The sequence below is a fragment of the Leopardus geoffroyi genome, chromosome B4 (assembly GCF_018350155.1).
Source record: "Leopardus geoffroyi isolate Oge1 chromosome B4, O.geoffroyi_Oge1_pat1.0, whole genome shotgun sequence".
Lineage (NCBI taxonomy): Eukaryota > Metazoa > Chordata > Mammalia > Carnivora > Felidae > Leopardus > Leopardus geoffroyi.
In genome coordinates this window covers 105,609,897-105,622,252 of record NC_059341.1, presented here as the reverse complement: position 1 = coordinate 105,622,252, position 12,356 = coordinate 105,609,897, and the positions used below count along the sequence as shown (strand labels likewise).

Sequence of the window (12,356 nt, the reverse complement as noted above, 5' to 3'; positions counted from 1 at the left end):
AGTCTTTAACCTTGTTTTTTACAAGTCTTTGATCATTAGTCAAGTATTTATAATCCATAGCTCAATAATTGGTACGTCTCCTTATCTTAGGCTATCTATCTTTGCAGGCAGTGGACAATGAGATATAAGGCTAATATTCTGCTTGCTGAAAGGATTTCCTTTAGTCCCTAACCTTCAGAATCTTCTAGAATGTGGTCAAAACAGCCCACTTTTGAAGTGTCTCAGCTTTAGACTATTTCATCTATTTGTCTCTGTCAGACAGTTTTGATAATATTTACTTTAGGACAAATTTTGATAGCTAAGAATATGTACTTTCAGCATTTTTCTTTAAAAATATTATAACTGGGGTGCCTGGGTGGCTCAGTTGGTTGGGCATCTGACTTCAGCTCAGGTTATTATCTTGTGGTTTGTGAGTTCTAGCCAGGCCTCAGGCTGGCACCCCTATGGAGCTGGCTTCGGATCCTCTGTCCCTCTCTCTCTCTCTGCCCCTCCCCCACTGGCACCCTCTATCCTAAAGATAAATATTTTAAAATATATTTAAAATAAAAAATAGTGCCAATCCTTGCATATTTTTTTCTTTGTGATTTTTATGTTAATTTAAGAAGACTTCATAGTTTTATTGTATAACTCATCAGTTACTAAAGGTTTAAGACTTTTAATAAAATTGACTATAAATGTTGCCTGGTTTTGAAGGCCCTCCAAAATATCAGGACCTCATTCAAACTACATAGCTTTGCCTTGGTAATCAGACTTTTCCCCTCAGAGATACCCAAACAGCTATTTAAGTGAATGACAGCAATAAAATATTGTGGACTTATTATGTGCCAAGTAGTTAGGAAAATTGGTGAAAAAATGCTCTCTTTCTTCTAGAAATTTGTGATATAGTAGGGGACATTTGTTAATTCACAAATAACAATGACACAGTCTAGTCTTTAATAAATGTTCCATAATAAAGATGTGAATCAAGTGTAAATCCAGACTTCCCATCCTATTTCTATCACTTTCCTAATGTTTAGCCATTTTCAAGGCCCAGATTAAAATCATCTTCTACATAAGATCTTCTCTCATGGCCATAATTCTTAGTGATCTAATTCTTCCACTATTCCATATTAACTACATTACCAACATTAACTACATTTACCAACTACATTACCTACTACATTACCAACATTAACTACATTACCAACATTTCCAGTTTGTGTTAGATATTGCAGTATTGGCTTTAAAATTTTATTCCCCAAATTTTACATAAGAGGATGTATTACTATCATATTCATTTTATTGATGAAGAAACAGAGGCTCAAATAATTTACTTCCTCCCAAATCATGCAGTTAATGACTGATGGAATTAGAATTTGACCTAGATTTGTTTGGCTTCAGTGTTCAAACTTTTTCCAACATATTTCCTCTTCTCTCAGATTAACACTAATTTATATGACATATTTTCTTAGCTTCTCATTGAGCCATGTACATTATATCCTCAGTGCCCATTTGACACTAAAATTCAGTCAACATCTCTACCTCTTTCAGCATCATAAAAAATTCTTCTACATATTTAACAAGTTTTATTTTTCATCTCTACCTTAAAAGAAAATCTTCACTTTTACCTTGACAATTTTTCAGTTATGTATCTTTGTATTTTATCACTAGGTGATCCTATAGAGTAGTGAATTTAGGAAGTAATTCATAAATGTTATAGTTTAAAAAGTAATGATGGGGTACCTGGATGGCTCTGTTGGTTAAGTGTCAGACTCTTGATTTTGGCACAGGTCATGATCTCACAGTTCGTGAGTTCCAGCCCCACATCTGCTATCAGCCAGAGCCCGCTTGGGATTCTCTCTCTCTCCCTCTCTCTCTGCCCTTCACCCACAAGTGTGCTCTCTCAGCTTTCTCTCAAAATAAATAAATAAACTTTAAAAAATAAATAAAATGTAATGAGAATTACACTTTGGCTATACATGACACTTAAATGTATCTAATATAGTCATCTTCTTTATTGTTTATTTATTCAGTGTCTGTTAACTGCCAATTTTACTATCTCTCTGCTATACTGAGGATACCATGGTAAATAAGGGGGGATACAAAAGGGCATACAGGCAGGAAACCTATACTGATTCTTAGTATTTCTGAAGAATGTAACACCTAAACTGAGAGCTGATGGATGAGGATTAACTAGACAAAATAGGGGAAGGGCAGGTTGAACAAATAGAAAAAAGTTTATGTTTAAACTTGAGATTAGGAAGAGCATGGAGAATTACTGAAGAATAGAACATATGTGTAGGCATGGGTGGGACTTGAGAGTGTGTGCTTGGTAATGGAGAGAGAAAAAGGGCTCAGTTGTATGCAGGGGAACGGTTGTACAGTTTTTGGAAAGTCTGGACTGTCTTGGAGTCAGTGAATGATAGCCAGGAGACTTCAGAGTGTAGTGTTATACTCCGAATTGGGTTGTGGAAGAATTATTTTACTCTAGCTGCACTTTGGAGGATGCATTGAGTTGGTGAAAGTGATAAGATTAGAAGCAGACTTCTCAGGTCAGTGGACAAACAGAAAGATACTGAGGTGGAACCGTCAGGACTTTGTGACTAAGGGAATGTGGAGATTCAGGAGTGCAGCCAACTGAAAACAGTGTACCCCAGCAACATGCAATCTGAAGCTACAGCATTTTGAAGAAAATATTAAAGCATAATAAATGCAAAGGTGACTATAATTACAGGAGTTATTTCCTGATAAGTTATAGAGTAGAATGAATTATTTTATAAACAGTATTTAAAAATAATTTCTAAGTGACACATCAAATGTTAAAGGGGCCCTCAGAGGTGATCAACATTAAAGGCTGTTTGAAGAGTGTTGAAGCTACAACTTGATCTATTCTTGGCTTTATTTACAAACAATATTTACTTAGCTATAGATTTTCGGGAAAACAGCAGTCTTAAATTATACACAGTGGGTTTGGCTAGTTCAAACCTAATTAGCTACTTATATTAATCCTTACTTGACAATGTAGAATGTGTTGTAATATTTTTAAATGCATGTATTTCAAATCAATTTTATGTTCTTGCTGCTGTAATATATTAGTACTTCTCAGAAATCCATTTTTAAAATCTTTTTTTATTTATTTTGAGAGAGAGAGAAAGAGAGGGAGAGAGAGAATCCCAAGCAGGCTCCATGTTGTCCACACAGAATCCAACACAGGGCTCAATCTCACAAATAGTGAGATCATGACCTGAGCTGAAACCAAGAGTTGGATATGCTTAACCAACTGAGCCACCCATATGCCCCAGAAATCTCTTTATCTTACTTATTACTCTTTTCCTCATTGCTACCTAATTTTGATTCTTTCCAAATTGTTGCATTAACATTGTTTTCTCAGATTTTTCTGTTATCCCTATAGGTAAAATGTACAAGATGAAAATTAAACTAAAATTAGACATAATCAAAACATGATTTCATCATAACTCACTACATATTCTCTAATGAACAGAAATCTTTTGTTATACATTAATGCCTTAAGAATGAAAGTCAATTACACAGAAAAATTGCCACTGAAGAAAAGAGGGAATAAATGAACTAATTGCAATGAGAAGACAAGTGATTAATCTGTGAATGTTTCTATGTTGTTTAATTGCAGTGCACTCTTGTGGTGTCAATATTACTCAGTTATTTAATCCTAGCTACTGTTATTTGAAGAAATTCTTATTCCAGGATACAAGAAAAGGCAAACACCACTGGTACTGTAACACTAATTAGAATTTTTGCATAATACTGGTGGGTTAAATTTGTTTTTGTTGTTTTATTTATATTCTACCTTCATTTAAGAGTATTTGGATATTTCATTTTATAAAATGCTTTCATATTCTTTATATTTTTGATATTCCCAATAATTCTCTTGGAAAATCATCTTTATTCTCATTTTATATGTGAGAAAAATTGAGACTTTGTGAGGTTGTGTGACTTTTCTGACACCAAACTTGTAAATATCAGAGCTGGCCTTCAAACTTAGATATTCTGACTCTAAATCCTAGCCTTTTTCCTATATCATCTTCATCATGTTAAAAACCCACAAAACATGATGAGTTGTAGTAGCTCATTTCCAATTCCACTAACATTCATTGAATGCTAATTAAGTGCTGGATGCTAATTATGTACAGCTCTGATCAAGGTTTTGAGGCTGACAGCAGGATCTCTTCTCAGATATGAATAACCTCAGTGCATCATAGGGTATGCTACTCCATTTACATTTTTCTTGAGTTAGTATATTCTTCAGTGAAGAATGTTCTCTTATTATTATGTTCATGAAAACAAGAGAAATGTCATCCACTGTGAAAATTGAGAAGAATCAAATTCCAATCCAGATTGGTTTTCTTAGATACTGGTGATGAGATAGGAGATGATAGTCTTTACCAGTAGCCAGCCTGTGAACACAAGTGTTTTTGTTTTTTCTTTGTTGTTTCTGCTTTGGTGCTAAAGAAGAGTCCAGTGACTCTAAAAACCATTAAAGCCCATGCATAGCCATCTGCCATTTGTCTGATTTTACATAACTTTATTCAGCAAGACAAACAACACAGTATACCTAGTTTCCATATATAACATGAGCTAGTGGGATAGTCCAAGTACTACATTTAAAGCTATTTCTCCTTGAGTGAAGAGGATATAACTTTCTGAATGGTGTGAAGGCTCAACTCTGAGAAGCTTTTCATGAAAAAGAAGAAACAAATATATATTTCTAACTGGCTTTTATATAGTTATTTTTCAGCTAGGAATGGGACTTACCTTTCTTTGTCCTTGAAAAGTAGTCTTAAAGGAAATAATGATTTAAAAACTACTTTTTAAAAATTAGGGATCAACGATAAATATAAATTTCTTACAGCTAAAAGTTTCCTCCTTTATACAAGTTTGGGTCTTGGGTGTATTTAGATAATGTTTTCAATTACAGAAAATAATTTATTAGGGACCTATTAGAGATGAAAAGATTGCCAGTAGAGCAAACATTGCTTTCAGCTTTTGGCAAGTTGATTATAAGGTTAATAGACTATAGGTAGAAATTCTCAGAGGTAAATGGTCAAATACAAATTATAATGCTCTGAATGAAATTATCTTGGGGAATGTGAACATTTTAATACGTTTGAAATTTTTATTCATAGCATTTTTGTTGTTTTAGTTTACTTCTGCTCATAGCCAGAGAGAGAGAAAAAAATGTACTTGTTGATGTTTGAACCAGTTTAATTCTGCTAGAACCAGTTTAAAACTTTTTTTTATTGAAATATATTGGACATATAATATCACGTACATTTAAGGTGCACAACATATTGATTTGATCCATTTATATATTGTGGTATGATTGCCATTGCAGGGAGGGTTAGTATCTCTGTCACGTCATGTAATTATCATTTCTTTTTTGTGGTGGGATAATTAAGATCTAGTCTCTTAGCAAGTTTGATGGTTATAATACAATATTGTTTTCTATATTCACTACACCATACATTAGATCTCCAGGATTTATTTATCTACCACTTGCAAGTTTGTATCTTTAAACAACATCTTTCCTTAAACAACATCTGCTTAAAAAATATTAAAGACCTGGGACACATGAATGGCTCAGTCGGTTAAGTGTCTGACTTCGGTTCAGGCCATGATCTGGTGGTTCCATGAGTTTGAGCCCCAAGTTAGGTTCTTTGTCTGTCAGCATGGAGTCGCTTTGAAGCCTCTGTCTCCCTCTTTCTCTGCCCCTCCCTCACTCATGCTCTCTCTTTCTCAAAAATAAATAGACATAAAAAAATACTGAAGACCTTTTTTTCTGTATGATCATGAGGTCTACAAAGTATAAATAAGCTCCAAGAAACTACCATACAAATTCTGAAATAATGAATGAAGGCACAGAATTCCTACTTTATATCCTGAGCAGGTTGTCTCTATTCTCTAAAGAATTTAAAAGAATCCAGTCCTGGTAAGAACACTGTATTTACTCTAGATACCTACAATGTCCTGTCTTAGGCTAATGGAAGAATTGGAATCATTTGCAAGTAGGGACAGAGTAACCTTGTGCAGCAGATGGTAGCTGAGTAGATTGCCTGAGTTTGGTCCCTGAGGGACTGTATTTGAGGGAATATTGATAGATATTAACCATCTTTATTACTTTTTTAAGACATATCCACAAAAATAATGTGACTACTGATCAAAGTTAGTTACGAGTGCAATTTTGTTATGAATATTGTACAATTGTATTCTTCTGTAAAGTTATAGAATTTAGAGGCCTCAGAAGCTTCTGGCCTCATGGAGGCACTTCAGAAAAATAGCTCGAAAGTGTTTCTATTATATTTATGTGTCATCAAGTGCCTAAGAACATGGGAGGAAAACTAAATATGTGTATAGATTAACAACATTTTTAGTGAAAATATGGTTTTAAACTTAGATGAAAGATATACTGAAGACAAGTTTATGTTCCATTGTTCCTTGAGTCTGATGAATAAAAGCTTGGTTATCTTTTCATTTTGAAATAAATAATAGACCTAAGATTATTATTGGATCTAAAAATAAATTATCAATACATATTATTGTTATCCTTATGTTAAACAAAAGAATATCATTTGAATGTATTGCTCTTTTACTCTACAAAAAACAGTGTTTCAACACAACAATTTTATCATTGATTATTTACACCTGCCAAGTATAGCTACAATAATGAAAAAAATGTTTTCCAAATATCAAAATTTGTAAGATTATCAAAAAGTCAAGCATGCTTAAAGTTGATTTAAATGCTTTGTAGTGAGAGACGTATGGATTCTCTGCTTTTGAATCATGCATCTCTTGCTTAAGAGCTATATTACTTCTTTAGGTGAGTAACTTCTTTCATCTCATCTTCCTTCCATGTAACATTGGGTGATAACCATTCCCATGCAAGAGATGTCATCAGGTAACAGAGGCCAGACTAAGTTACACTTTCTGAGAATTCCATTATAAAATGAACAAAGAAGCCCAATTTTATATAGTAGAATTATAAAACCTGTGGTGTATTTTAAACATTTACTTTTATGTATTTATTTATTTTGTAGAGAGATAGAACGTGTGAGTGGGGGAAAGGAGCAGAGAGAGAGAGAGAGAGAGAATTTTAAGCAGGCTCCAAGCTCAGCGCACAACCCTGGGATCATGACGTGAACCGAAAGCAAGAGTTGGACACTCAAACAAGTGAGCCACCCAGGCATCCTTAAACATTTACTTTTAAATAAACAATATTGGGAACTTTTTTCTCTGTTCATAAATGGACTCTCTGAAGCATAAAAAATGCAAGAAACTACATACAAAAACATGGTTCCATTTATAACCTCATATGGTATATAATCAAAATTCCTCATTTAAGTGAGTCCTGGCTAAGGAGATCTCCTGGTTCTTGCTGGCTATTCCACTGCCTTCAATGCTGAATTAATGGTAGACCAGCTGTGATGACTAACTACAATATTTGAAAAGTATCCAGTAAATGCTTATTATATTTTTTCTTGTCTTTTCCCTTCATCTGAGGAAAAGCATTTGTAACTTTTGGATTAAATATAGTTATGAGGTCATGGAATTCAGTGTGGATTGTCCCCTACCCCCTATTTTTAGAGACCTAAATTAACACTTCTATAGTGTTGGAGTAAAAGAGTTCTCTAGGGGCTTCCAATCTTTTCTGATAGTGACTTACATGATCAAGTACACACACATGCACACAATATAGGCATCTCTCGTTACTGAAACTTAGCCCATTTCTGTAAACTTGTTTAATATAAAATTTTTAACATAGTAGGAACCTTGATGTTCATCATTTAAAAAAATTCAATGATTTCTCAGCCCATACAAAAGTCCCCTCAAACTTTGCCAAAGTTTATTAAAACAAATAACTCAAATGAATATATAAAAATCTATTAGGAGTTTAAGGATATTATAAATCACTTAAAAGTCTAGTTGACTAATATTGTAACACTTAACGAACTCATTTGTAGGCATATTTTGAGGAAAAACACAATGATACTGTGTATTTTATTAGATACAAATTACATTATCATTTTTCAATGCAAGGGACATGTAACATAATATGATGCAAACAATCAATGGCATGATATTTTAAAATTTCATAATGAAGCCAAATACATTTGGAAAAATAAAAAAATGTAAAAACTTTTAAAATGAAAGCTACTTATCAGTTGAAGGGAGGTAGGATTTAGTGGTGAGAAGGTGGAGATGAATGTGGTAGTCATCATTGATGTTTGAGGGATGGGCGAGAATGAGCCAGTGAAGGAACAAGTAAAAGAGTAAATGTCCAAATTCCATTTGTGACAAATTCAAAGATCTGGTAGATAGTCTTTTCTTCTTGGGTCCCAAGATTCTTTAAGAAAATGACTATGCATCACCTATCGTCTGAAGCCTTAGTCAAAGCAATGCAATGAACAACAGAAAACGTCTTCTTGAGATCCTTTCCCTGCTTAATACTGGGCCTGATAAACCGAGATTTTTTTTTTGTAATTGCATTTTTGAAAATAAGCTTTCAGCTTATGTCACACTCATTCTCATTGCAATTTAAATGACTTTGTCTTTCTAATATTTTCTTTTTCCTTTAATATTTGATGTCAAGTATCCCTGGATCTTTAGATTGACAGTGAAAATTAAATTGACTGAGTGCCTGAATGATAAGCATGGAAATTTGCTTTTTAGTGTAATTTTTTGGGAAAAATTGTTTCCGCTCGCTATCTGTGGAAGGCATTTCACTCATTATCTTATATAGATTTGCATATTTTTCTCAGGTCATTGATGCATCCAATATTTATTGAAACCCAATTCCTGCACCAAATCAACTTCTTTCTTGATTTCCTCTTTCCTCAGATTTTTAAATATGTACAACATATTTTGTAGTATGCATGTGATACTTGATGGCCAATAATCCATTACAGAAAAGATTCTTTAGTTAGTGCAAAAAGATTAAATTGTAGTTTGGTAACATGGTAAAGCTTTCTAGAATCAAATGCCATGTCCACCATATTTGTTTATTTTCTTACTCATGTCCAGGTTTACAACCTTTATGTGCTTTACTCTATCTATATGGTTTACAACTTCCAACTTCTAATGCATGAGCCTTTCTAGGTCTCTGAATTCAATTACCTTATTTGAAAACATGTACCATTTTTTGAAGACATTTTTAAGTTAATAAGGGGTGGGTTGTAGCCATAATACACAATACATTTAAATGACAGAAGTACACAATTTGATCCTGTTTGAAGAAAATCTGAATGATGATAACAAGTTGATCTTATATTTTCTTAGACTCACAGGCAACTAAACTATTTTTGTTGGAAAATGCATATATATTTATTATAAAGCTTTTTAGATTTTGACATGATATTTTGAATACACATGATTGCATTCCATTGAAGCATATGTTCAGATAGAGAAACTTTGGCTAGGGATAATGTGGCTAACTGGATTATTGTTCTAACTCTTCAGTACCCTGTACCATGTCACTTTGCAGTGCCCTTCCACTGTAAGAAGACTGTCTTTCCTGATCTCTTGGCTCTAGGTTCTTAGGTGACTTGGTCTGGCCAGATATTTGTTGATATAATGCAAACAGAAGCATGAAAAGTATATGTGCCCCAACTACTGCCATGGGAAGAACATGAATATGCAATGGCAGCTTTCTGGTCCTAGGAGGAAGATGACAGATCATGGAGTAGAGCCAACCTGAGCCAAGTTGACCACAGAACCATTGACACCCATCCTTTAAAATGAATGAGCCCAGTTGAGATTAGTAGAGGCATTCGGTGAAGCCTAGACTAGAATAGGCAAACTCTAACCAACCTACCAACTTCGGAGCTAAATAAAATTTTACTGTATGCTGCTGAGATTTAGTTTTCCCTGTTTCTTTTTTTAGTATAGAGTTCTTATGGCCATAGTTAAATGATACAGAGGATACTCATATAAATTACTGAAATATAAATTTCACAAAACAATGTTTTTATATGCTAGCTGAACATTATTAAATGCTATGAACTCTGATTTTTTTTATAATTATACTAGTCTATTTTCATTTTCCCTCTTTTTTGTTTCTATTTCATTATTTAAAAATGATGATTATAAACAACTGAAATAAATTATTAGACAACCAATGGATCTCCATCCAAAATACTTTTACAGTTTTGTTGTTTCAGTTCTGGATTCCTTCTATATACCTCATAGTATCTCATGTTCTGAGTTTAAATGTAATATACTCAATGTAGAGCTTCTGTTATTGTCAAGCAAACACACAAGATTGGCAAGGCCAAGCCCAAGGCCAGACTACTTGAGCTGGTAAGGATACAATGAGCCATTTACAGATTTAGACAGTTTATTACTTACATAAACAATGAAAAGAATTATAAGCCAAAGGTGCCTGTTCCACGCTATTTTTGTTCCATACACCAAAAAGGATAATATGGAAATGAAAAGGATGGGAGGTTGCAATGAGATCTTTTGGACATACTGTTGCTGAGGAACCAAATATAGACTGTAGCTAAGTAAGTTTATATTCTGACACTATTCTGGGGAAGATGAGCTAGAAAGTCCCACACCTCATCAGACCCCAGAGACTATGAAAAACTGTTTCATAACAACCTCTCATGGGATAAAAAGAGTGAGTAGGACAGGGCCTTACAGGTTGCAACTTTGCAAAGGACCAAACGTTGTAGGACCATATGGCCTGCTTCAGCCCACTGCAGACATGGTAAAACTCTTCACCAAAGAACCCCACTGACCCCTCACATCCTCCATATCTATATTCATTATAGCACCCATCTTAGCCCTCTCACTCGCTCTACCCATATGCATCCCTCTACCAATACCATATCCACTCATTAACATAAGCCTAGAAGTGCTATTTATATTGGGTATGTCAAGCCTCCCCGTCTACTCAATCTTACGGTCAAGATGAGCCTCAAATTCAAAATACGCTTTAATCAGAGCCCTCCTGGCCAAAGCCCAAACAATCTCATACAAAGCCATCACCCTCCTATCGCTCACATCTCACACTAGCCATCATCCTCCTATCAGTACTACTAATAAATGGATCTTGCACACTAGCCACATGAATTACCGCCCAAGAACACCTATGATTAGTTTTCCCCACAAGACCCTTAGCCATAATATGCTTCATTTCAACATCAGCAGAAACTACTTGGGCTCCCTTTGACCTAACAGAAGGAGAATCAGAATTCGTTTCTGGATTCAACGTTGAATGTACAGCAGACCCCTTTGCCCTATTTTTCCTAGCAGAATATGCCAATATTATCATAATATAATCATAAAAAACATCCACACAACAATATTACTCTTTGGAGCATTCCGCAGCCAATATATACCAGAACTTTATACAGTCAACTTCACTGTCAAAGCCTTACTGCTAACAATTACCTTTCTATGAATTCCAGCATCTCTCCTATTCCAAGAGAATCATAAAGCATCCTGCCAAGACTCAGATATGATGTGATTCAAACCTCTGTTTGTATGGATGTGTTCAAGGTAACCAGGGCACAATGGTGGAGCTGTTTCCCTATAGTTAACACCTTATCTATTTTTGTGGCAGTTAAAGGTCAAAGTTCACAGACTTTGCAGAAGTACACAGGCCTCCAATTGTCTATAGAAAAATAGTAATGGCCTGCCTTACTTGTTATCCCAATGGCTGCACAATACATATATTAGCATCTTTTTTATAAGTGCACTTAGTGACTTTCTCCTCTGACCTAATAATTATTTTTTCCTCAGTGATTAGCATTATTCAGACCCTCGTGATTAAAGGGTTACTTAAACCTCTTTTCGAAGGATGAGTAATTTTCTGCTTGACGTCTTAGTTAAATATGGAATTAGATTGCAGAGTACTATGGGGTTTCTTGTTTAATGCCAATAGCTCTTGTCCAGAAGCAATTGTTCGGAGATTTTAACATTTAATCATTTCATTTGATATTATTAATTATTTCATCAGTATTATGCTAGAGGAAAGATACTGATTAAATAAATAATAGTTTGAAATTTGCATTTCAAATAGTGTTGTCAGATGTGAGTTATTTGTAACCAAACTTTTCAGGGTAAAATGTTATTACGCTAAGACACTGAAAATCCTCTATATAATACTATAATGATAGATATGTGCCGTTGTACAATTGTCCAAATACTTAGAGTCTGCAGCATCAAGAGTGAACCCTAAGGCAAACTACAGAATTTTAGTAATATGATGTGTCAGTATAGGCTCACCAGTGGTAGCAAATGTACCACTGTGGTGGTAGATATTGGTAATGGGAAGGGTCTGCATGTGCAGTGGCTAAATAGGAAATCCCTGGGGCGCCTGGGTGGCGCAGTCGGTTAAG

General features: G+C 34.5%; 1 long non-coding RNA gene across 1 annotated transcript; it reads right to left on the bottom strand.

Moving 5' to 3' along the window:
* Positions 1 to 1,870: 1,870 nt before the first annotated feature.
* LOC123590608 lies at positions 1,871 to 11,421 on the bottom strand. The gene is made up of 3 exons (XR_006708870.1): positions 11,187 to 11,421; positions 9,733 to 9,739; positions 1,871 to 1,881 (listed from the first exon to the last, which is right to left on the bottom strand). It is a non-coding gene; the product is annotated as an uncharacterized LOC123590608 (long non-coding RNA).
* Positions 11,422 to 12,356: the final 935 nt, after the last annotated feature.